At 41.6% G+C, this 26,247-nt stretch overlaps 1 long non-coding RNA gene across 2 annotated transcripts; it reads right to left on the bottom strand.

The window, feature by feature from the left end:
- Positions 1-658: 658 nt before the first annotated feature.
- On the bottom strand, positions 659-25,897 carry LOC112969602. 2 transcript variants are annotated; one of them, XR_003254754.1, is made up of 5 exons: positions 24,700-25,897; positions 4,520-4,698; positions 3,220-3,328; positions 2,087-2,224; positions 659-1,137 (listed from the first exon to the last, which is right to left on the bottom strand). It is a non-coding gene; the product is annotated as an uncharacterized LOC112969602 (long non-coding RNA). The 2 variants fall into 2 exon arrangements; XR_003254753.1 differs by lacking the exon at positions 24,700-25,897 and having other exon boundaries at positions 684-1,137; positions 4,518-4,595.
- Positions 25,898-26,247: the final 350 nt, after the last annotated feature.

Below are 26,247 nucleotides of genomic sequence, written 5' to 3' on the forward strand. Positions count from 1 at the left end.
AAGAAAACACTTCACTCTGAGGGTGGTGAAACACTGGAAGAGGTTGTCCAGAGAGGCTGTGAAGCCTCCATCCTTGGAGATATTCAAAACCTGACCAGACACGGTTCTGGGAAACCTGCTTTAGCTGCCCCTCCTTGAGCCAGGGTTTTGGATCAGATGATCTCCAGAGGTCCCTTCCAATCCCAACTATTCTGTGACTCTGTGGTGAATACTTGGTCAATAGGTACACAAGATCTGCTTCACCCTAAAATCCCAACAGACTAATTTCTTCTCTTCAGGTAATATCTCCTGCTCTCAAGGTGTGCACTTCCAAAGGCTGCAGCTTTTCTCCAGGTCCAGGGGAAATAAGAAGGGGATAAGAAAACAAAGGGAAAGACACAGAAATAGGCCATCTGCATGCAGGAGCAAAAGGACTACTAAAACCTGGAAGAGGCCTGCTTAGAGTCAGAGAAGTCTTCTAGATTTCATGGAGGTGTGGATTGTGGTTTAACAGGAGTTGGAAAATTGTCTTATTAGGAGACTAGAGCAGGAAACAGATGAAAGACAGCACTGCTAAAAGAAAGTTGCTGTTCCAAGAAGAAGCATGTTTCTTCTTATGCTAGATGGGTTAATCTGTCCAGAACAAGCTTCTGAAATCAGGGCCCACAACAACTTGATTTTTAGAAAAAAGAGTTGTTATTAGACCAGAATAATCATTACATTCAAAATAATGGACATTTGTACAAAAGTAGAGTCATATGGTCAGCAGCAGACCAAAACTAGTATAAATACCTCTTCCAAGTATTGTCAGAATATTATCTTAATTTAACAAATCCTGTAGCTAAAAGACATCATATAAAACAAGTGTTCAGTCCAGCAAGGAAGAGAGAGTAGATCAAGTGTAATTACAGTTCTGAGAAACTCATATGCAGTATAATGCAGGTATGCAATTATTAAACCTGCTGCTACATTAGCTGACCTTCATCTTGACCATTATACAAACAAATCCCTTTAGTTATTGGTTTTTGGTATTTCTCTGAGGATCTGGCACTTTGGGTAGCAATTTCAGTATGTGTATTTTATAGGTGTATACAGCAGTTCTCTCTCCAGGTAATTTTAACATTAAAATGCAGGCTTGTTCATGTACTCTTCCACTGTCTGGAGAAAAAAGAAAGAAACGATTGAGGCACTGTGGAGCTGTGAAGTAGGATAATACAAAGTCTTTGAAACAAACCTCCTTGTTCTCTTTGAAGGCAGTTATAGTTTTGCATGGAATTAGATCAGATTAAAATTTAGCAATAATGCTACTTCAAAAATCTTAATGGCCTTTCAGAATCTGTTCTTCAAATCACAACATACCACAGTTATTGCTAAACTCATCATATCTAGCTGGCCTTGGTATGTAGCTGGCCTACTAGCATGTGCTAGCACTTTGAAAAAGGCTCTACTCACACAGTGTTTCCCTAGCTAGTTTTACCAACATGTTATTTCCTTTAATATTAGATCATCCAGAAATACAAAGTAAATCCATCACATTCAGCTTCTCTTGCCATTCCTGGCTCAACAACGTAAGTTACAGAAGAAAATTTCTGCAGGATTTTGAATAAAGGTTACATACCTGTGCCTTGTAGAAAAACTACACAGGTATTTATAGACAAAAATGGAGGTTTCCAGCACACCCTTATTCCGATTTTAAATGTCATAGGTAGGTCATTTGTTTCCAATTTATTAGTGAAACAGTATAGTTTTTTTATATTTACACATACGTATGTATACAATAAAATATAATCTTAGATTATATATATATATATGATATAAATATCTTAGATATATCTTAACTTACTTCTTAATACAGTGACCAAGAAACTATATCAGTTAACCCAAAGAAATAAGTGKCAGAATGCAAGAAACTTCCAGCTGATTTCATAAGATGCAAGAGAGTTGAATTCAAATGTTATGTAACTGCTACCTTAACTGTTGTACCTTGTGAAAATGAACTTAAGACACATTTGGATAAAAAAAATACCAGGAGTGTTTAGTTGTATTTTAAGCTCCTGTCAAACAAAGAAGCTGCAGAAAGATGAGGTGTTTGCCTTTTGTGTCTTACCTCTTGCAACATGTCAGAATCTTCTATAGCTTTCACTGCAGACTTCTTTGAAGTTTCTTGTACTTCTCCACCCATTATAAATTCATCAAGAATAAAATAAGCTTTTTCAAAATTAAAGATTATATCCAGCTCACACACCTGGCAGAACAAAAAACCCCACCCCACATTTAAATCAATTTTACAGCATTATAAATATTACTGGGCCAAATGCTGTTAAATTATCAAACGTATTCAACATGTACATTCTTTTGGCAGGTAGCAGAGCGAAGAAAGATACTGCAGATTACACAATATCACAGCTTCTGCCCACATAAATCATTATTCTCTGCACAAACACAGGCTAGATATAAAGATATTCTATTTATTATATTTTGTATAACACATTATATTCGTATCAAGTTTCAAAGAACAAAGCTGACTTCCCATCCTAGCCTACTAACCCTATAGTAGGTCTTATATAGCACATGTAATATGGACTACATACATTCACATAGAGCTTCACAGTGCAAGACAAATTCCCTGTTCTAGTGACCTTACAGTGACCAACTTCTTCTTTGTTTTGAGACTGTACAAACGTGAGTCATGGCACAGTGATTTAGATAAGGCATGAATTGAGGCACTGGGAACAATTTCAAAAATACGCATGGAAGAAATGGGTCTCTTGTAGTATTTAAAGACTTATCTGAACCTTCTTCAGGCCATTTTTTTCTAAAAAAACAAAACCAAAACTCCTTTATATTTCTCCTCTTGTACACGCCCCTTATTCTTGTACAATATTATGAAACAAAAAACCCAAGCGTACCTGAAGATGTCAGGAGGGAGAATTAGAACACTGACACCCAGGGATTATTTTAATAATTTTCCTCTAGTTTTTCCCTCAAATTCTATTGCCAGAAGAAGATGCAAAACATCAAGATTGATTTTGTTTTGGGAGAAAGGATGGAAAACATCTTTTTATGATAGTTTCAGCATTATTTTATTACATATTCTACTAATGAGTCCCACTCCAGATTGACAGGCAGAGTCTATCAGGGCAAGTAGTGCAGATGGAAACATGAAGCAGAGCAGCTACAGATAATTGCAATCCTGGCTGCCTGATAAACAAACAGTTCGCGGTAGAAAGTGAAACCTACATTTCCAAAGTATCTGTCCAGTAGTTCTACATATCGATGAACAACCTCTAGTGTCAGGAGCTCATTATCCTGGTCTTCTATTGCACAGCAGAAGTACAAACTAGCATACCTAGGAAAATAAAGACAAAAACATGAGAACAAACAACTGGATTCTCAGTGCTTTGCTCTTTGCAAAGCAACAAATCAAGTGATAATGTCTATCTGGTCTCTAAAAAAGCTGGTTTTTTTCTTTCTCTAAGTGCCCCACAGAGCACTTAAAAAGAGAAAGTTAAACAAATTATTAATTTAGTAAAAGGAAAAAAAAAAAAAAGCCACCATTGGCAAAGTGGGAAATCTGTGAAATGTTAGAACCCCAACACTGGTTCTTAGCAAAATGAACAACAAGGAGCACTTTAGAGGTCTACCTCATCTGCTGCAGTAGCTTTACAGGCAAGTGGAGTGAATTAACTGTAGAATGAGTTATTTGCTCTTTATTAAATATATCAATATATATTATATGTATATATGTAAAAATAAAGGTGGAAGGAGTTACAGCTCAGCAAGCTTGCAGGCTATCAAATGACTAACAAGCATAGCAAAACTTTACATTTAAATCAGCCTCAGATGGAAGTAATAATCTACCCAATTTTTTTTCTGGTACAGTGGCTAGGGCCCCAACTTGTCACAACATCTGATCAGATGTTTACATCCATCATTTCACTGCAAAGTACTCAATTTTTGTTAAATAGGAGATGCTGATTAGTTTGTATAATGTAATATATTTAAGCCTAATGTTGTTTACTATAACTTTACAAGGATTAAAAGGCAGTTATTGCTAAGCATCATGTAACTGGGCACCAACAATTTGTTTAGAAAAGTAAACAGGAATTAACAATTTCCAGAGCAACAAGTATTTCAAAGACAAAATTTGACAAAATGTTGAAAGCCCCTCAGAACACTTCTTGCAACCTTTTAAGAGTCTGATAAAGCCTAGCACACTTCTCAGTTGAAGATCTTGAAGATTTAGAAGGGGGAGTAAAGCCTAAAGTCTTCCAACAGAATTTCAACCATTAATACTTACCATATTATCCCCATTTTTCTCTTTTGACAAATTGAACAAGTATTTTTCATCTAACAATTTACCTTGCTGATTTATCCAGGGACACTGTGCGGGGGGTTAGACTCAAGACAAAAGATGTCTACTATCATGCTCTGGCACTTAGCACTTCTTAAAACAAATGTGAGCATTTACTTTTCCTCTTCTAGCATGCGTGGTATTTATGTGAATAGTAATTGTATGTTCTCATAAAATTACTCACACCTTTTGTAAACAAGCTTGAGGTCTTTCCAGTCAACGAAACTGCTTGTTTTTTGATTGCGAGCCAAAATAATCTGAACAATTTCTCGAGTGATCTTTTTCTTCTCTTTCTCAGGTAATGTTGTGTACCACTTCTGAAGCCTTAATTTCCCCTGTCGACTGAACAGCAGTATAAAGTGTATCTAGAATAAACAAAACAACATGGTTAATGTCAGGACACAGCCAGCCTCTTGTCCACAGAGTGGCAGGCAGAACACGCCCGTGTGTGACTCAGGAAGCCTGTGAGATCTTAGTGAAGCCATCTCTAATACCGACGTGAGTTTTGGACGTGGCGTCAGTGAGATTTGGGGGGGCTGAGCATGGGAGCAGAGATCACACCATTGAAGTGTGGAATTTGACTTGACCCTTTCAAGTCACAAATAAAACACCATGATCCTAGAAGAGGTTACAAGGAGCAGAAGAAAGCAACCAACTATTTTGGAAAGGGAACTTGTAAAGTTTTACAAGAGAAATCACCAGATTATGAAATACAGTTTATTATGATGACAAAGGACAAACCTCAGGGCCTGGGACATTACAATACTAAAAAAGCACTGCATGTGTATTATCCTACTAAAATTTCAATTTTAAAGCCAGTCATAAGTTTGCATGATTTGACCCATTATTTTTTCATGCTTAGCATTAGCAGTATTATTGAAATACAGAACTGCTAGCTTTTAAAAGCCAATGAGCTTTTAGGAGAAAATTATCAATTAACACGTATACAAATACTTTTATTAGCAGATTAAAGTAACTGACCATACTACGTCTACAAGCAGCCTAGCAAGTCATCTACTCTCAGCACAGAAACAGCTTTGAGAATGCAGGAAATCTATTTGAGGATGACCATCCATCTCAATTCGATGTGCTCTGCTAAAAGAAAAAAACTTAATGGGTATAGAGATGTTTTCAGTGGCTCAAGAAAATGTGAACTGCTCTGTTCTTTTTGACAGGCACTCCCACCCCCATCACTTTTCTCACCAGTACCAAGGGTTAGAGGGCTRTGGACTCACAGGAAGGACATCTAACTGCAGTCACAGCCACGTGCACGGTGGGCACAGTCCCAGTCGCCCATGGAAAGAGACAGGGCTTCCCCCATGGTCACGAGGAGCTAGGCAGAAGGATAAGCATCCTTCTCATCTGCTCCCAATCCTAGCAAACTCACTACAGAAAAAAGGTGGGGGCTGGCAGGCCCCGTGCCATGTCCCCATTCCCATCAGCCTAGCCCTSCACTTCCGCTTTAGCTTCTCAATCTACACCCTAGTTCCTTCTCCCTCTTTGTTTTCCACCCCAGCTTATCCCTGTGCCTACACTTCCCCATCACTTCATCTCCCCAGTAAGAATTAAAGTTAAGGTTCATAATTACTATGAAGATTACAATGCAGATTTCTGTAAAGAAAAAAGTCATTCTGCACTTTGGTAAAGTCAAAGCAGAAAAGTGCACCACAGAAGCTCCTGCTTAAAAATAAAAGAAAAAAATGAGCAGCTGGATTTTAAACAAAATACTTATTCATAGTTCAGAACTATTCTCTAGCTAATAAGTCACATAGTTGTTGAATAATCTGGAGATAAGAGCTCTGAAAATCTTGGAAAAGACTTCAAATGTGGGATCATTTTAGGGACAGGTGGACTGTTTTATTCCTGTCTGTCTGTAGCAGGATTGCTACAGCTGCAAATACGGCTCTTGCTATCATTAGACTAACATGCTTGATAAAATTACAAGGATTTTGTAGCTGCCTTGTGTTGAGTACTATAATACTCTCCAGATAAGTTTGCTAAATAAAAATAATTATGTTCCTGGCAGTACACATGGCCTGATTACAGTGAAGATCAAAGCACCATGTTCTTGCCTTTCTCTGTTCATATTACCAACTGGTTTTTGACCTGGTAATATTCCAACTATCTGTACTCCTTCCCAGTAAATGAAGGAACTTATTGTCTGTACACTTGTCCACTGACAGGAGCTGGATGAATGAAAAACTATTTTGCTTGCTGCACAGCACATTACCTTCAAAGCCTTTGTAAAGATGAGTGTATTTTGAAAAGCAGAGCATCAGCTCTGAAGATGCAGGTCAGCAGGTGTTCACTTTAGAGTAATAAGGCACAGGTAGCAGCTATTTGATAAACATACATCTAAAATATGCTGAAATACATAGGACAGGATGATCAGATTCAACTGAAAGTGCAGGGAGTTAGTGAATCCATGGTAAAAGTTGTGAGCATGTTCAGCAAAACAAGATTCCCATTGTTTGAGACAGTTTCTTGCATCCTCAGAAAAGAAATATATTTGCTTGCAGTGCTTCAATAGAGGAAGATAATGTCACTGTATTCTGGTTTAGGTTCAGTTGTTGGACCCACAGGACATTAAATCTGAATGCCTGCAAATAATACATATATCTCTAGGACAGCAACCACATACCTCCAAAAGGTTAAATATGAACATTATTTCCATTTTCTGATGATTGATTTCAATATGTCATGCTTCGCCCATAGGAAACTGAGCTACTCTCCATTTAAAACTGCTTTGAAAACTCCACTAAGTTTCTTCTAAAGATGCTATTGATTTTTCACCAAGATTAGTACATTTCCATAACTAAATGGCAACATCTTCCTGAAGCAATCAGAAAATATCCATTGATACTCTTTAATGCATTGAGATTCATACACAAGCTTCAAGCTGTCTTTTGGGCCTTCCATACCATGCTCTATTTCACATGCAATAAATAACTGCATACCCCATAATCAATTCTACAATTATTGAAAGACTTACAGCTAGAAAATAGATAAGAGCCACTACTGTAATCCAGCCCCATGCTAATTTTACATGCAGCAAAACAGTATATACTACCCTCAAGCCTAAGTACGTATTACCGGCTGAGACCTCCTGCAACAAAGCAACATATTAGAAAGATGGAGATACCTAGAAGAAAAAAACACTGTTTTTTTTTCCCTCTTCTGATTCTTCTTCCTTTTTCTAATTTCTAAACTCCACTCAACCTGGAGAATGTGCTGGGAGGCAAATAATATYATATTCTCAGGAGATTAAATGGCTTAATTCCTATAAGTCTTAACATCAAATTTCTATAGACACTTCTTCATTCAGGTCAGCTTTGCCCTGCCCAGCCATGTTGACATGATACACATTTCTCATTCACGTAGCTCCATTCATTACAGCTCACTGGAAAGATTTTGATGCATCAATAAACCTGGAAATGATGGAGTACTGCATAAATGCAAATCTAACAGCTCATCTGTTCCTTGTCCTTGATTGTGGAAACATTCGTTTTTTCCCACTGTGATAATCACAAGACAGATGTTGATTAAGGGATTTTTGGTTGATGTTCAGCAGCCAATCTACGAATAAGGGTAGATTATCCTGCAGTATTTTATTTTATTTTATCTAGTTTTAATTCCAGAAGAAAGCAGAGGCAAATGATTTGCTTCAAACAAGCTAACTTTGAAGCAGAGGGCTCGGTTTTCTTTCATTAGATTTTTAGGGTGTGCWGGATATGACTAATAATCACCCAGCCTAAGGGTTATGCCAGAGAGAATTTTTAGGTCTGAACTAGAGTGGGTCAGGATGAGAAGTGCAGTTCCTATAAGAGCATCAGCTGTCTTCACATGTGGAGTCTGTAGGAGACAAGCTTTAATCTGGGAGCTAAGTGTAATTTTATCAGCTTGTTTTACTGCATCAGATTCAACCACCTACAGTACAGTTCCAAATGATCTCCATAAGTGTCAGTAAGTAATCTAAAAGACTATATTTTATATTTGTAGGCCATATTATCTAGTCTAGTTGAAAAAATAGTTGAAAATCAAGCATTCAAAATAGATTTCTAAAAATGAACTCTATCCCCTTCTCACGCATCTCTGAATTAACTGTAGCTAGCTAAGTTATATAACATGATTATTTGCAGAAAGTTGTGAGGCCTTATGCTTCATTAAGATCTACAAAACTAGCCAAGGAGGAAAAACATTATCCTGAGTTTTAGGGCTACTGAAAAATCAAATTTTTGATTTGACACAAAATAATTTCAAGGTAAATAGATTAGACCTCAAAAATGCAAAATACAGAAGGTCTACATGTTCCTAAATAGCAAACATAAGCCACCAATGAACACAGTGATTTTTCCCCTTTCTTTAGGCAACCATTCCAGCTCCCTCTTTTTACTGACGGGTCCTGTCATGGTTTGACACACAGCTCACCCAAGCTCATCTACCAAACTTCTCTCCTGAGACTCAAGGTTCCCTTCAGCACAGCCTTTCACAGTATTTGGCCATTTCATACTCTAAACCAATCAAATGCTTTACTTTTGGCTGACTGGTTTCAAACTTGGATCATCTGTACCTTTTACAGAGATCTTAATCAAAACTGTACTTTAATTTTTAGTAAGACTAAAGCATTTAATAACCATTCCAGACTGTATACTATTACATACAGAACAACTCATCAGTAAGGATATCAAATACAAAAGACARCATGGGAAGACAAAGCAGGTTTTCCTCCCTCTCATTCTTTGAGTTTACTGTCTAATGATATAAACATTTAAAAGATACCACATTTATTCCTGCAAGGTAAACTCAAAGGGTCAGTGCAGCAAGAATCTCATCCACCCCACTGCAAGAAGAATGTGGGCTGGAAATGCTTCTCCTCAACCTGTAACGAGAGGGTTGGGAGGGCAGAAGAGGAGACTGGCAGCTGGAAGACTCTGAAAGGAGCAGACTTTGCTTTTTTACTGAGTTTTTGCAAGGATTTGCTCAACTAGGCAGCTCTACCACTGAAGCAGCACTGTTCTTTAACTCTGTGCTTCAGCTGTAACCTTTCCAAATTCAGTTTAAAAAGCTTTGACTCTCCCTGATGAAAGTCACCTCTGAAAAACAGAAATTGAGTTCACAAGTAACTAATAATTGCAAATGAGGGACTACTATCCTAAAATGGACAACTTGGTAGAATTTAAAACTCCGACTTCTGATTTGTAGGCTGCAGGTAACAGCGAGGCAACAGGCAAGGCAATATATAAGGTGCGAATAAAAGAAAAACTCATGGACCACAGAAAAGGAACTGGGAGAAAAAAGCCACACCTTGGGCGGCTGACATGACAGCCGCTGCTGAGAGCGCCTGCGGGAAACCAGCCCGACTGGCCGCACCTGGTTGAGACAAAGTGACTTTGTATCGTAATGTTCTCTTTTAACGTAACCAGAGCTTTCATTCCCATTCCCTTGAAGTCTGCCTTTTCTTTTTGTATTGTTTTAGTCAAGTTCATAATCTGCCTACCTTTTACTATTTGTTATTCTTACCACACAAAATAATATCTTTTCCAACACAGACAGCTGTCCAGAAAATTTTTTTTACAACACACAGCTATCTGAAAATGAACAAAAATGCTTTCACTAAAATGTTTCTTTAAAAAATAATGGACATCCAAATTATTTTGGTCATTAGATGACTTTCTTTTCCAATCAAAAACATTTAAAAAATTATATTTTGTTTACTGTTTTTTGGAGGGCGAAGAGTAAATATTGAAAATATTTCCAAGAAAAATGAAGAGCTACTGTGAACAAACACATGGTTTGGAAAGCCAGGCTTTTAGGGTGGAATGACAAAGACGTTCTGAATGGACAACTAGCCACCCAACATACTAACAATCTAGACAAGCCAAGGATAGATAGAATACTAAAATACTGAATTACAGGTATTTTGGTATTCTTCTACTGTACAAAGCCCCCTTCTGCTTAGTGACCCCAAACATGCTTTTAAAGCAATTTTGTAAAATCCAAGAAACAGGCTACTTTAATAAAAACATGTTTACATGTTTAGTCTGTTACTAAAGCTTTTATTTGCAGTATCACAGAAGCTGATACATGTGTTTGTTAAATACTGTAGCATCTTAGCTTTAAAATGTAAAATATGTTTTTAATCTGTATGATGTAAGCAAAACAAAAAAAAGAAGAAGAAGTGAAAAACAGCAACACAAGAATATCAAAATAAAGTACGGTTGCACAACTGGCATGGAATTCTTTCCAGCTTCACCTCCATTAGGAGAATTTCTGAATGGTTTGTGCTGAACAATACCTCCAAAGTTCATGTAATAAAACCTGTGCCAGATCATTATAGTTACATGTGACTATGGTTACACATTGATTTTATTCTTCACTTGATGCAGAAATCACCTGTATTTTATTACTGATATAAAATTTTAAATTGACTGGCATATGAAAAATTAAAGGATATTTGCACCATATAGTACTGATCCTGCTGACAATAACCTTGACAGCCTCACCTGAGTTAAATAAAACTAATAATTTTAAAGCAGTGTAGCTGAGCTCAAGTTCTGAGCCAAAAGCCTCTTGAAACCTCTAACCCTCAATCTCTGCCTCAGGGCCAGAAAACAGCAGCGATGAGGAGCTTTTCAGTCGCTGAGGCTGTGTCCAGGCGGGTCCTCGGCACCACGGCAGGCTGGTGGGCGGACGCAGCGACACTGGCACCAAGCGCAGAGATGCCGCGTGTCCCTTGTCCTTCCACTCCTGCTTATCACTGCCTCTAGCAGGTTTGGCAGGTCTAATCCTCCACATCCCRGCTCGCTCCTCATAAACTGGCAGCGCTCCTTCAGTAACACCCTCCCTGCAATAAAGGCCGGCCTGTGCGCTCCTCCTGGCGGGCTCCTGGCCTCCCTCCAACAAGGAAGTCAGGTTTTTCTAGCATCTTGTAGAAGAGAGGAGCCAGGACAGGTTTCCAAGAGAGCTCCTAAAACCTCCAAGAGGGCTCCTAAAATCTCCAAGATGCAAATGTAGGCAATGGTGTCCAGGTATTACAGAGGATAATTATTCTCAGGTTTTTAATCAGTACTTTTTCATTCATGTAAGTGGAATTACTCCAGTTTATAGACAATAAGCGAGAGCAAATCCAGGCTGGGAGTTTGCATAAACCCTGACTTCTGCAACTTGGGAACAGCCCAGTGACACTGGCACTACAGCAATGTCAATCAGAAAAATGGCAAATCTTCAGCCTCAGCACCAGGGCCTGATAGCTGCAGGGATGCTAGCTGGCTGACCGCACAGAAAGCAGCATCACGGGAAGACGTTCAGAACAATTATGAACTACGTAATCACATCCCTCCTGCCTCCCAGCTGGGGCTCTCCGAGCTGTTTGTATTTGTTTGTACATTGTTACGGCAAAAAAACTGTTGGGCTGCTCTGAGGAGGAGGATCAGGTAAGAGGCTGAACAAACCACCCAGAGAGCTATCCCAAAAGAGATGACTCAGCAGAAAGCAGGGGAAGTGTCAAGGCTGTTTTGGTTTGCAGGGTTTTGTAAATACATTTTCACAGCAGAGGATTAAGCAAAGTTGAAGAGCTTGTGAGTCACACTAGCCCTGGTGTATTTTATCATCCCAAGAAGCCATTCTCCCAGGCTGTTCTTCGAACACCTGTGAAGAAACAGAGCTAGACTGTAGCCCAGCAGGCTCTGGCAGTAGTTGCAGCCTCTTCTGTTCTCATTTCCAGTTTACTTTCATCGGTTACTTGCAAAGCCCTGCAGCGCACTCCTCCTGCCTCTGACCTTCAGAAGCAAAGCTTACAAGCCTTGCGCTGGTGTGGGGGGCCAAAACAGAGGGATACAAGAGCGGCCCAAGCTCCTCAGCCAGCCGGTAACACGCTCCCACTGAAGGCAGCAGCGCTGGTGGCACAGGGACATTGCTGGTCTTGCAGCAGCCTCACACGAGTTCCTTCAGCTCTCATGCATCATCTCAGCAAAGAGGCACGGTGAAAATCTGAGCTCCAGTAGGACCAAAGATACATGTATGTTTGGATCATATTTGTGAATGACTTTGAAAGAGAATGCGAGTCATTTTTTGGAAACACTGAAGCATTTCATTTAGCATTTCATTCCATTTTCCAACAGAGAAAAATCTGTTTTCCATTTGAAGTGGCACTTTTTTATTAAGGAAAAAATAAACATGGATTTAATAACCTAAATGTGAAAGAAGCAACCATTGTTTAGGGAAGGGAGAGGGGAGTACAGAATCTCACAAATGCTTTACCTTGGCCCAAAATTTTGCCTCCAGAATTAAAGTTGAGTGCAAGTTTTTGGGCCCAAAATTAATTCTGCTATTCTAATTATTCTGCTATACGGCAGGTCTTGTCATGAGACTTAGTGGAAAGGATGTGTTTGAGGTCCTGGCCCCCACCCCCAGCTATCTGCTGCTCTACACAGGGTAACTATGTACACATCTCTTCAGAGACAGGTCTGCAAAAGCCTTATTTCATAGCTTAATTAAGCACAGGTACAGATTAATAATGAATTAAAATTCAAAACTAACTGGCTGCTTTTCAGTGGTCACACCCTCCAGTTTACCTTTTATCTGTAACATGCTCTCCTCTGTGTTTTATTAATGGGGGACAGAAGCAGGGAGGAACAACACTCAATGGAAGCTTGCAGTAAAACAAGGAATTGGGTTTGAGTCTCTGGCTACTCCCCCAGCTACCGGACTAGCCTTTCTCAGTTCAGGTCATTTGCGACACTGGCCTTTATAGTCTTTCCTGGTTTGGTAGGACCTGATATCTGATAAGCTATATAGTTATTGGGAGAGACCAAATCCAGAAAGAGATACCAAATAGAACATGCCTTATTGTGGGAAGAGGATGAAGTCCATTACACGCGACAGCCTGGTGGTTCTGAGTTTCGTTTTGTAGTAGGTTGTTTAGCCACACTCATGGTTTTTCCAGAGCCTGGACTAGACAACTAGACACCCACTGCATACTTCACACATTCACCTTGCAGCATTTAGTGTACAAGGGCAGAACATGGTAAATTTCTGCATTTTCATCAAACATAAAGGCAATTCCATGTCTCGTTCCTTTGTGCTTTGCGTCTATTACTCACCTCAGGGGACCAAGCAAAGGGTGATGATCACACGGGAATTGCTACACTAGTTAATGAGCTCCTGAGAACTGCAAGCAGCTGACAGAACCCACCTTCAAGTTCCAGTGGCAACCAGTACGGCAATAACAGACATTTACTGGCTGGCCAAGATGACTTTTAATGCCTTCTCTCCTCTGCTTAGGTCTGAACAGAGGATAACAGATGAGCACCTTACATGAATTCAGTAAATCAGAGAAGAAAAAATACCAGTGGACCCAGCACCTGGGGTTAAATCTGTGGTATTGAGAAACATAAATCAAGGGCACATTAGGCCAGAAAGACATGTCTGCCCAGAAAGACCTGTCATGCTTTCCTTCAAACACACAAATGTAAATTTTGATATTTCCAGCCTACGCCACTGGCTCTGTTCCTACTCACAAATAAACACTGTTTGTGCATGACTGGGTGTCTTAAGCCTCCCTAAACTTCTGCAACGGCCAGGTCTGGCCACTCAGCAATGCATATGCCCAAAGCAACCAAGGAAAGGCAGAGGACAGCTTGCAGGAACAGGACAGTAGGAAAATTAAGGGCATAGACAGTAATTAGTAGCTGTGCATGTGTGGTACAGAAAGAATTGTTTTCACAAGAGCAGCATGGTTTTAATTTAGGCATCAGTGGAAAGACTACAACTGGCTCACATAAATGCCTGATGAGGACAAAGCATGAACCTTGTAAATACTGCAGAGAGGAGCAGCTCTATCTGCCCCCTCTGACTGGGCAGTCTCCTCAATGCCTACATCATTTTGGTACTTTGCTGCTTTTCTGTATCTTATTCTAATTTCTTCAAAATCCTAATCTTTACAAGCCCTCCCATAGACCTTCTGAAGGCATCCACTAAAAGCAAGAGCAGCCAAGGGACAATCATCTTACATGATCCACATGCTTGGCAGCATTTTCTTGCCTCCTCATCACCCAGCTGTGTTCTCATACAGCCAGATATCCCAGAGGCAAAGGCTTCCCATCACCCCTCCAACCTTCCCCCTGCATCTGCCTACCCCAAAGGTAACTCCACATCCTAGTMATTCCTGAGACATGCCTACAATTTCCTTATTTGTGAGTGAAAGTATAAAAAATGGACTTAAGCACAGGATAAGCTGATGATCTCTTGTAACATTTCTTCTTTTGCTCTCCAAAAATGAGCTTCCCGCCCAGAGACAGTGAAGTGTAAATTGCAATTCCTGCATAGCCAACAAGCCTAGAGTGGTCTCTAGTATAACAACGGGACTCTGCAACAATCAGGAGCACCAGGAGTACTCAAGAGATACCCAAGTTGGAAGAGGACCATGTCACCAGCCAGGAACTACAAACTTCTGAGAAGAAACCTAAAACCTATTTTTCCTAGCAAACTCCACAAAATGGTATTCAGTTCAACTGAATGAAATAGCATGGCACAATTTAATACCAGATTATGGATTCTCCCGCACAGTATTCTGATTTGAACAGTTCCCAGAGGGAAGTCCATAAGAACAGGGCATGCCTGAAGTCATTCGTGTGGCACTCCCAAGTCTCCAGGAATCACAGGGTTAAGGATTCAGAGCCAGAAACTGAATCCAGACAATCCACCAGTGGGCCCATCCTCTATGAACTGCCTAACTCCTAGGACAGCAAAGTACCCTTTAGCAAAGGATTAAAAAACTTCCATCTAAACTGAGTGAAAAAAATATTTCCTTTTGCTTTCTTTAAATTTAATACCTAAAAATTTCACAGGATGCAGTCTGACTCTTCTTGTTGAGAACCATTCTTTATACCATTCACGATTTTATACATTTCTATCATTTCCCCTATAGTCATCTCTTTCGAAACTGAAAAGTCTCCATCTATTCAGGATCTTCTCAAATGAATGCCATTGCCACTATCTATTCCCATGCTAATAGTTCACCACAAGGCAAACAAACAACGAAATACTACATGAACCCATTTTGTGTAGAACACTGCCTCAAACAATAGGATTCATTTATTTGTAATTTTCTGTCCCTCCCTCGTCTATTCCAATCTGCTGCCCTTCTTGTCTTTCAGACTCAGATTCCTGGAGGCAAAGTTTGCAGTCTTTGCTAGGCCAATAGGTACACAGTCGTGTCATAGAGTGGAAAAAAGCAGGCAAGATCTAGAGCACATATTCTTCTTTGAATCTTCGATAGTAAATTCTGTGCAACAACGAAAACATCTTTTATAGATCTATGTTTATTTTAACAATTAAGGGGCATTGAGACTGTCAGTGAAGTCAAAATTCAGAATAGCTGAAAGCTCATTTCCAAACACCAGACAGGTGTGAGAAACTGCAGTCACTTCAACAGATACGTCTACTCAAGCTTCAAGATCAGTGACTAGTATCAAATTTCTTGTTAAGTGGAAAGGTTGCTTACCCATTCCTTGTCTATTCAGGCCAAATAAATTTTTAGATTTATCCTATTCCTCAGTGGGATTCTTCTGATCTTTCTCTGGGTTTCAGATCATGTCCACAAGTACTGATTTTTCACACTGTACTGATGAAAATCACAGGTAGGAGGGAAGCAGGCCATTTACAATGTAGGCACTAATTCTGCGCTTAAAGCTATGCAAGCAGAACCAGGTGCTATTATCAGACAAATACTGATAATACTGAGGTGGCAGTGGGATCAAGGTGTTGCAATACTTACAGGCATGGAAGACTATAACAGCGCATGTCCATGGGGAAACAAATCATTTTCTCCTCTCTGTTCTTTCCCTGCCCTTTGCCTTCCCTGCCTATTCAGAGGGCAATACTTCTAGGGYATGTTTCTCTGCTGCACCCATACAGTGTCAGCTGCAGCCATAACACTTGCCTTTGCATGGCAGGGAGCAGAATTTAGTCTTTTTTCTGAAAAGCCTTTTTTTACATGGCACGAAGCAGTAGCTAGGCAGAAAAGCAGTCTTTCTCAGCAGGATATGAAACAAGCTTTGCTAAACAGACTCTTTCCTGAAACTTCCCTGAAAGTTTGCAACAGAACTTTTCCACCAGAACAGTTTTCTTGCCAAGACATGGTACCATTTGCACAAGTACCTTCCACTCAGATCTGAAAACATATGATATATGCCACTCCAAACAGGAGGAACTGATCTACTGAGAGTGAGCTTAAATGACTTATTGAAAGTTCTCAGGCTGTGAGTCTGGTAAGACCCTTATTTCTTGATTTGTAACCCAGTGTAACAACCCCTTCATGGAGACTGGATGACAGAGGAATTTTAAGTGAAAAAATACCCTGACAAGAGCATCCTTCCTTCAACACGGGTTTCTACGATAGCAGAATGGGGTAAGGCAGACCACTAGTTAACATGATTATGCCAGCAAGGGTTTGTACTGTGACCACAGAAAAAGAAAAAAACCATGTAAGAATGCACACTCACCTTACAAAATTATAATAATCAATACAGCAGACAGTCTCCAAATTGTCAATAAACAGCACTACCGTGAGCAAAGCTCCTTTGGGATCATTGTGAGTGCTCTGAAAACTAGCATTTGTGAAGTGTATGCATCAGGGAGACTTCTGAGATCAGCTTCCCTGAAATCAGCTCCCATACATACTGACGGTCAAGGGCAAAACAGGAGCTCCACTTGTTTACACAAGCTTTACTGAAGGGAAATGAATGAGCAGGGCTGACTCGGGGTGTAACCAGAAAGATTATATATGCAGACTTAAGGCATGGAGACTGCTCTGCCATCTGTAAATTCATTATTGTGCATATTCTACATACAAATGTAATGACAGGTACATCTTTTTAAATACGCTAAATTAGACTTACATGTATGAGGAGGTGCATTCTGGCTGAACCAGTGAAAAAAACAACCTAGTTCCACCTTTGATGATAGAGCCAAGCATCAAAATTTGGTCTCCAATGAAAGAGAACTGAGAGGCTTCTGTTCAGTTGCACTACTGGTAACTCACATTACAGATGCACGCAACGGGCAAACTGTGTAAGGCAGAAGCCCAGGGCAGGCTCACAGAACCTGCCCGAACTCTGAATTACCAAGCAACGAGATGGGTTTCTCAATTAAGAGGCACCACTGACCATCTTACTGCTTGAGAATCCACAGTTCTCCTTGGGGAAAATCTAGCCATTATTCTGAGGATTTCAGTTGTCACATTTAACAAAAAAATAACCACAGCAACCTTTTCTGATCCCAGCAAACCACCAAGTGCGACAAGGACAACACTGAATAGTCACTGCTAAAGGCTTCCCTTGCAGGATCCTGCGCTGCAACCCTTTAAACTGGACAGCTGCTGCCCCCACCCCGTGCTGATCCAAGCTAAAATAAGAGGTTGCTGCCACCGACACCCAGATGTAGATCCTGGGTGCCAGTGTGGATTGTTTGCCAATACAACAATGCACACGGAAGAGAACCAGATCCRCTAACTCTAGTGACCATCTCTTTCACACAGGTACATGACTTTTATTGCCAGCTCATCATTTTGTCGTGAATTCCATCATAAGTGAAAGACTTTTTCAGCTGTTGTTCCCACCAAAATAAGGCTCATCTAATCACACACAGCAGGTACATGCTCTGATCATTTCATTTCTGAACCTGACTAAACAGCTTCAGCCAAACTTGACAAAGGTAGAGGTCTTGAAGACTAGAGCTCCTGCAACTGCTATTGGAATAGGTAGCTGAGACAGAAGCACCTCAACTGAAGGCAAGGCTGATCTGCAAGCTCCCAGCTTATGAGACACCAGGGAACGTATCTGGAAAAGCGCTCTTCCAAATGCTCCTATCACAAGAAAACCCACAGCCCGGAACTGTACCATTTAGACTCCAGAGTCAGCCAAAACACACAAATCTACACAAAACCAAACTCGATACTTCTCCAGGCACTAGAACTGACCAGAACCTCAGCTCAAGTTACAGGAAGACTTTATGAAATCTCTATATATCACAGACTTGTTTTCCTGGTTGCCTACGGAAGGTTGTCAGCGCGACCTGAGGTCCTCCCCAAAGGCTCAGAAGGTAGGAAACAAGAAGAATACAACATTCATTTCCTTAAAACAAGTGCAAACCTTCTTAAAATTCATTTGGAAATAGTATTTCAGCTTCTCAGAACAACTGAGGCAGCCCTAACGAGCAAGCCAGAATGCACTTTTTAAAGAACATCTTTTATATCTGTTGAAAGGCATCTCAGATCACTCCAGCAAATGGATTTTTCAGGAATCAAAGTTCCTTTTTTTCCAGGGCTGAGAACACAAACGAGATGTTTACACTTGCTCTCGGTATCTGTCCTCTASCCTAATGAGTGCCAGGACAGCAATATTCAGATTACAAGGACTACTGCAGAACGACTAAACGTTTAAAAACCCGGCTCCACCAGAACTTTGGTTTTTCAAGCAGCGTACAAACTTTTCTGTTTGCTTTCGGTTCCTAGGAAGCGAACACCCGTGGGGAAACCTACGGAGCGCCCCGGCGATGCCGAAGCGGCGTACCATCGCCGAAGAGCCGAGGCGAGGCCTGCACGCACGCCCCCCGTCCAGCGCCGAGCAAACCCAAGGGGTTTAAAGCCCGAGCGGGGCACGCCTGGCTCGCGGCGGAGCAGGGCGGCCGCGCAGCTACAGGTGCCGGCTGCCCCGCAGCGCTCTCGAAGCGAGGCCAGCGCGGGGAGCCGCGAGGAGCCGCCCGGCGCGGGGGCACCCGGCGCGGCGGGGCCGGCGGCGCGGGGTAGGGGGTCCCCCCGCGCCACCCGGGGGCGGCAGGCGGCCGCGGCGGGGCTGGCCCGGCCGGCGCGGCGCGGGCACTTACCATGGTGTCGCGGCGGCGGCGGGCTGGGCCGGGCTGCTGGCGGCCGCCGCCTCCCTCCCTGCCCGCCTCCCTCCGCGCCAGGTGAGGCCGCGGCCGCGCATCCCGCCTTCCCACAATGCCCTGGACGAAAGTCCCCGGGCGCTCCCCGCCCCCGGCGCCGCGCACCTGCCTGCCTGCCTGCGCCGCGCTGGCGGGGGCTGCGCCGCCCGTTGCCCGCCAGCCGCGCGAAGCCGCCTCACGCGGCCGCGCTGCCTGGAAGGGGCGGCCAGCCGCCACCCGCTCCCTCCGCTCTCCTAGGAGAAAGGAAACAAATACTGTAGGCAAACGGGCGGTTTCGTGACAGAACAGAAAGGCGGGAGCAGCACTTCTGCTCCCATCAGCGGGGCACCGCAGTAGCGTCCCCACCGACAACCCTTCTCAGAAGTGAAGGCGCCAACGGCAGGGAGGGCTGGCGGGGACTGTCACCACGCTGCCTAAACCCCACATATTACCTCTTACGTGCGTAAGAATTACTCAAAGGGAGCCGTTCTCATCCCAGTGAAACCAGATTTTAATAAAAATGCACTTCATTTCCTTTCATGGCTCTAGCTACTTCTTACTTCTGATGCTCACACCCTTCAGACCTGCTGATGGAGCTACGGGCATGATTATCCTGTGGCCCGCCTCAGTCAAAATAAAACTGGGTTAGTTTAAATACCTTAAATGGCTGGACTTTGCCAACCTTTTCTTTTTAAGAGAGCCACATTAGAAAGCACTTGCACAAGCAGCTCTGCCAGCTGATCAGCAAATTCTTGTAACCTCTGGCAGGGATTTGCGGATAAGCAGCTGGTGCCAAAAGCATATGCAACATCCATGGACCCAGCATGTGAATCAAATGCTCTAAACCCAGCCTATGGCATCTCGAGCTCTTAACTGTGGGCCTGATCTGGATACAAACTCTACCATGGAGGCATATAATGAGGAGGAGGAAGTTTGTTTACTGCCTAAGGGAGAGATGTTCCCCAGCACACAACCCCACCTTCGGTGTGTCTGGATTCGGGGTATGGGTCCCATCTGCTACAGTGAGAGCTGCTGCCTGCAGCGCCCCACTCTTGTATGCGGCTCCAGATGCATCCACGGCATCAGGGAGAAAGAGAAACCTGAAGGAGCTCAGGGACGCCAGGGAATAGCGTGGTGTCAACAACGGCCAACACTGGTCGAACCCCTTTCAGCCTCTCTGCTTCGGCAATGGGGGAAGTCCTTCTGACAAAAGCAATTGCATGCGCACAGCTGGGAGGGCAAGCTGGGCTGAAATGCATTCACAGCTGGAAATGCTTGTTTGCAAGAGCACAGTGAGAAGGAAAGGAAGAATGATATCCTACTCCATAAAAGTTTCAGAATTTTTACTGTTTTTCTCCCTGAAAATTTTGAAGAATTCATGTTTTTAGGGAAAAGAGGGAAGAACTAGCTTTATAACTAACAGAAATAGGGTGTTCAAAAACAAGAAAAAAATAACTGATTTTAGAGTGAGAAAACATTACCACTGGTAAACAGATTTTATCCTTTAAGAGAGGCATGTTTCTAGGCATATATATACTTCAGCCTATGCCTATATCACCCTTCCAACTACATCCTCTTAACCATAAGGAATACAGGTTGGTATGAATGTATATACAGAGGCGTGATCCTTATTCTCTCATTTAGCAGTGTGGAGGTAATTCCCCCATTTCCTTGCGCATGCACAGCCCTTCCTTTCCCTAAGCTACGACTTGGTCTGTATAGACACACTTTTCCTAGACTCCTTTGCAGCTACTTGCTCAGTTCTAATTTCTCTATATTTCAACCCAGTTCTCCCAGACAGCAAGAGGCACGCTGCTCAGTGTGTTGCTGCTGACTGACTAGTGCTCTGTTTTACTTCTGGAGTGCGCAACACAGGAAATGTGAGCTCCAGCTCCCTACAGATCTCACGAATACTTCATTTGCTTGCTTGCGTCTATTTTCTGACTGCACATCCTGGGCCTGTAAAGCAGCAGTAGCTATAGACCACATGAAAATTCGCCTTTTACTGTTCAGCTGTGGTGCAGCACACAGCATGCCACAAGAACAGACACCACTGGCCCCACTGGCTTTGCTGGGACTCTATCTTGCCCTCAGTGAGCTCGCCAAATATATACTTATTGCAATCAGCATCTGATAAAGTAGAATAAAACCTTTTGCTAGGTTCTCTGAAAGGTAGCTCAGATGAGTAAACAGGCCACAAAAGCTGCCGTGCTAACCATGCTGAAAGGCAGGAACACTGCCTCCCCCAAGGGGTAAACACCTGTTTTCCCCAGAATGGCAGAACCACACTCCTGTCCCACGCAGTTCCTGGCCCTGCCTCCTGTGGCCTGTGCAGAACAGCAGAGAGCTGGCTCTGCAGTTAAAACCCAGATGTTCCTCAGTGCTGGTGAGCAATGAATGTCCACTGAGATCACCAGCAGAATTTGGAAAGCCAGGTCTCTGAAAGCCAGCTGGTACACTAGGAACTGGATTGGCCTGTGCTGCAAACATGCAGACATCCCAGCGTAGCTGTATTGGAGATGCAGGGTATCAATCTTTTCATTTCAAAAATGAATTAGAAATTAAGAGCTGAGCATTCCTACAAAAAAAAAAGTTTCATGAAAACAACAAATAGTTTCATGAAAACAACTCTTTTCAGCAGCCTACATCCCACCTAGCTGTGTGCTCCCGTTTACTCCAGTGATGGACAATAATATTTTTTGCTTAACAATCTTACTGCAATAATCTTGCTTTTCTATGCAAAGACCTAATTTAATTTGGCCCATGACCTCAAGAGAACTAGCTTCCTGCTTTTGTGTTTTTTCTAAGTACATCAGAAAGAAAGAAGCAGCAGCAAACGCATCATGCATGCAGTGCACATTAACAACAGTGGCAAACATTAACACTTTACGGCCAATCTTGAAAGTTAGTAGAGTTAAGAAATTTGCTGCCCTACAGAGGAAAGATTGCAAATATAAGACCATGCCCAGGTTAGATGTTTTTCGGCACAGAAAGCCAGACCGTACTTAATGAGTGACGAACTAGAAGCCATAGATAGTTGGAATTCTCCTGCTTCCCCCACCACTAGCACAGTGTGCCTGCATAAATTTGTGATAAAGATGATAGCTCAAACTTTCCTAATAGAAACTACTGATGGTTATCAGCATTGCACAGCAAGGGGAGTGGGGGATGCAGGAGAACGGCTGTGCCAGGTGAACTGATGGGAGAACACAGCAAGCCAGGAAAATTCCATGCCCTGGACTCCTTCAGGTCTTTCCCCTAGGCCACGTTAAATAATCTGAACACGAAAGCTTGCAAAGTAACACAAAGTTATTCTGCTAACTCAAAATAGGCTGCGAAAAGACTGAGGCCCTTCTCTTTTGGATTTTATCTTTGCCTGGTGGAAAATGCTCATATCTCTTCCTTAAGGGTCCTTTGAAAAGGCTTTTAAGGCAGGCAGCTTTTTTTTCCTACTGGATATTGCATCCTCTTTGTCTGTATTCCACTCTTCTAGCAGCTATCACATTCAGAAATAAGAAATGTTCACACTGATAGTTACAGCGGCTTCAGTGAGTTTCGTGTGCGTACAGATGCTCGTAAGAGCTTTTCTAGCTCCTAGGAATAAGTTTTAGTGAATTTGAACATTATTTATTTGAACAGATGTCATTGTTAAAAGGTCAGATGCCATGGACTGATGAAGTCCTAAACCTGCACCAAGTTTTACATAAGGCTGTCCTAACTTATTCACATTTTAAGGGCTGCAGAAGCTAATTGCGGGCCATATAAGTAAAGCTACACATTCACTAATGATCTACAGTTAATTGCAAAATTATATTCCATGTACCTTTTCAGGGAAACAAATGAAACCAGCAGGTTACATTAAGAGACAGAAACCACTGTCTAAAGAATAACAGGAAGAGAATAAAATACACCATTTTTGCTTCCTTCTGAAAAGCTGCAACATTTCCTTCTGAAAAAACGCCCTTGTATTACAGAAAGAAGTCTCCTTGCTCACACTGAGTACCACAACAAATGAAGCAGAGCACTCACCATTTACACTGGTTCTAGCCAGCACTCTCTTTGGTCTCATTTTTCAGCACCTAAACTGAGCTTTTGTCATGCACGCAGAGCCACAGGCTATTTCAGATGAGCAGAACGTTGTGAACCAAGGAGTTCAGGTTCATGAACACTCAGTGATTYTACAAGAGACCTGCTGCGCAGGTTTTTTTCCACTCAATACTAGGTTCATAGGGGAAAGAAAAAATGTAAAAGCCCAATCTATATTCAACTGCAGGAGGTAGTGTTTAATTGCACTTTGGATCAATAAAGGCAATTTAACACTTGCTCTGGATTACTAGGCAGTGGTTCGTACTTTTCCAGACAATTTTTCCCTGCATTTCATTTGCTCCTTTTTGTCATTTCCTCATAAGATCTGAATCCTCCAGAACTTAAATGCAAGACAGAACAGTCATATCCCTAAGGAACATACAGAATTATATTTCAGTGTCACATACTTTGTACTTAGCAGCAGCAGCAATAGCATATTCAGTAAGTAGCACCAACATTTCAGCAGTTCAAAGCAMTAAAGAAGCGTAAAAATTGCATTTTCAAACCATTACAGCCTGTACTGAATTGACAGGGGTACACAAGCACTTAAAGGGTATCAAGTAGTATTTTATTCCATTTTCTAGCTGTAGAAAACTAAGATCAGGCCAAAAGGTAGGTAAACATTAATAAAGCTTCATACAGAATTCTACTTCTATCAAGAAAAAACGTGTTATTGTAGCCCTCTTGTGTTCATTTGGATTAACAGCTATTGGATCCAGTCTCCTTCCTTGCAGCACCTCAAATTAAGGGCCCCAGTGCTTCTGCATGCTTTAACCACACCACCATTCGTTTCACTGTCCTCTCCACCTTCCCTCAGCTTCTTTCACTCTTTTCTCTTTCACCTTGACTATTAAACCTAACCATACTCAGACCATGCTTTGAAACAGTAGAACACGTAGTTGATATATTCACACACTAAAACAAGAAAACTACCGTTTTGAAGTAGAAGGACTAAAACATCCCTTTATTTCCTATAAGCATACTTACATGCCCTGCATTTCTCCTCCCTAAAAGGGCTGGGCTAGACATAATGAACAACCTTATTTCCCTCTTTTAGATTATGCCTAAGAGATCAAGTTTTAAACAAAATGTTCCACAGATATCATTTAGACATTTACAACATTTCTTTACCCTTACAGAAAACAACAAGATTAAAAAGACTAGTGGCCACTCCTTAGTTGGGACACAGCACAAAGTCGGGGATGGAGAAGCAGCAGCTTTATACCATATTCTTTTCCAACCTGCAAAGGCTAAAGCGAGCAGAAGAGCAAGTACGGCTGCATTGCTATGGGTGCTTACTGGGATGGAGTCTTGTACCTGAGGGTGAGACAGCAGGGTGTTTCCACAGAGACACTCACCTTCCCTGGCTGCTGCCTCAGGCATCCTTAGCTCAGCCACGCAAGACCCGCTCACCTGGCACATCAGTAAGCTCAGGCAGCAGTTGAGGTGTGCTTCAAAAGCTCCTATCACCCATGTCAAAGGGTCAAACTCCAACACAGACATGCTGCTGCAGAGGAAACTTGGAGAAGGAGCCACAAACTAAGAAAGAAAGAAGAAGAAATATAATGAGAATGGAGATACGACAAAGGACAGTGCCTAGAACAGAAAAATAGCTATAGCTTAGCAGCAGCAAGGAACATTGGCAAGCAGTGCCCACTCCTGATCAGCGACATGGAGGGTGAACTTCAGTTCATGAATGCTCTTAAGAGCTTTGAGAGATACATGCATTTTAAACTGAAAACTGCTCATTTTAAACTGAAAACCTAGGAAAAGTGGGCTGTGGAAAGGAAAACCGATACAGATACAGAAGGGCCATGGAATCTTTTTTATTCGAAAGATAAAAATAATAAAGTTAGGAGCAAGTTTAACTCTATTCTGTGTCTTTCCCTACAAACAAGGCAAAGGCAAGAAAAGGGTGTACCTCCTTAACATTTGTTATTGCAAATCAGTGTTTACTGAAGAACATGCTAATATATTTCAGAGGAAGAATGGAAAGACCAAGCATAAAAACATAAAAGGGAAATCCTACAGTCAACCTGCATTTCTACAGTTTATCTTGGTTTGGGGCTGGATAAATGCTAAGGAATACCTAAGCCTCTAGCTCTCACAGAAAGCATGATTCACATCATATCAGGGCCTTTGAAACAGAAATTAAGAGCACTTAGTAATTCAGTTATGAAACAGCTAGATGTAAGGCATCCCATGCTATCCGTATGACAGAGAAATCAGAAAAGAAGAGACCAAGTATTCCATATATGACCCAGCCAATCCCACCTAGGTTACTGTAATTAGATGTAGTCTAAATCAATGAATCTGGCTCAAATTCTCTATGCAAGGGCAGATTATATAGCAAAACTGGTAGGAGATCTAGGGTACACAAACACAGGTGGCTCAGAGTTGCCAAACTAATTGCCCACCAATGTATGTTGAGGTGGCTGGGGGAAGGCTCATGATATGCAAGCAAAAAGTAAAGTTTCTAATGATCTCATATATTTTGATTTATTAGTTTATAGAATATTTTTATATTTAATTTTATGAAAAATGAAAAATTGTAGATTACTGATATTTATTTTAAAACTATTTTCTTTCATTGCACAGGTGATCAAAGCAATAACACTACCTTTGAATCTGTTCAACTATTAGTTTCTTTTGCATATTCATATTCAGTAGATTATGCAATGCTACCTACAGACTATGCCCTTACTTCCTCCAAAGGAGCAAACACATCTGTGAGGTCATCTGGCTGCAGTCACTTAGGGTTTGATAAGAAGGCTTGCTGCTCTGGATACATCCATGCAACTGCCATTCCCTTTATATTCATGAGAGAAGCAGATAAAGCTTCCAAAGGTTAAATTTTAACTTACTGAAAGATGTTTAGTTATTGATTAAAAAAAAAAAAGCCATGC

Source organism: Apteryx rowi, unplaced genomic scaffold (genome assembly GCF_003343035.1).
Source record: "Apteryx rowi isolate R43461 unplaced genomic scaffold, aptRow1 scaffold_36, whole genome shotgun sequence".
NCBI lineage: Eukaryota > Metazoa > Chordata > Aves > Apterygiformes > Apterygidae > Apteryx > Apteryx rowi.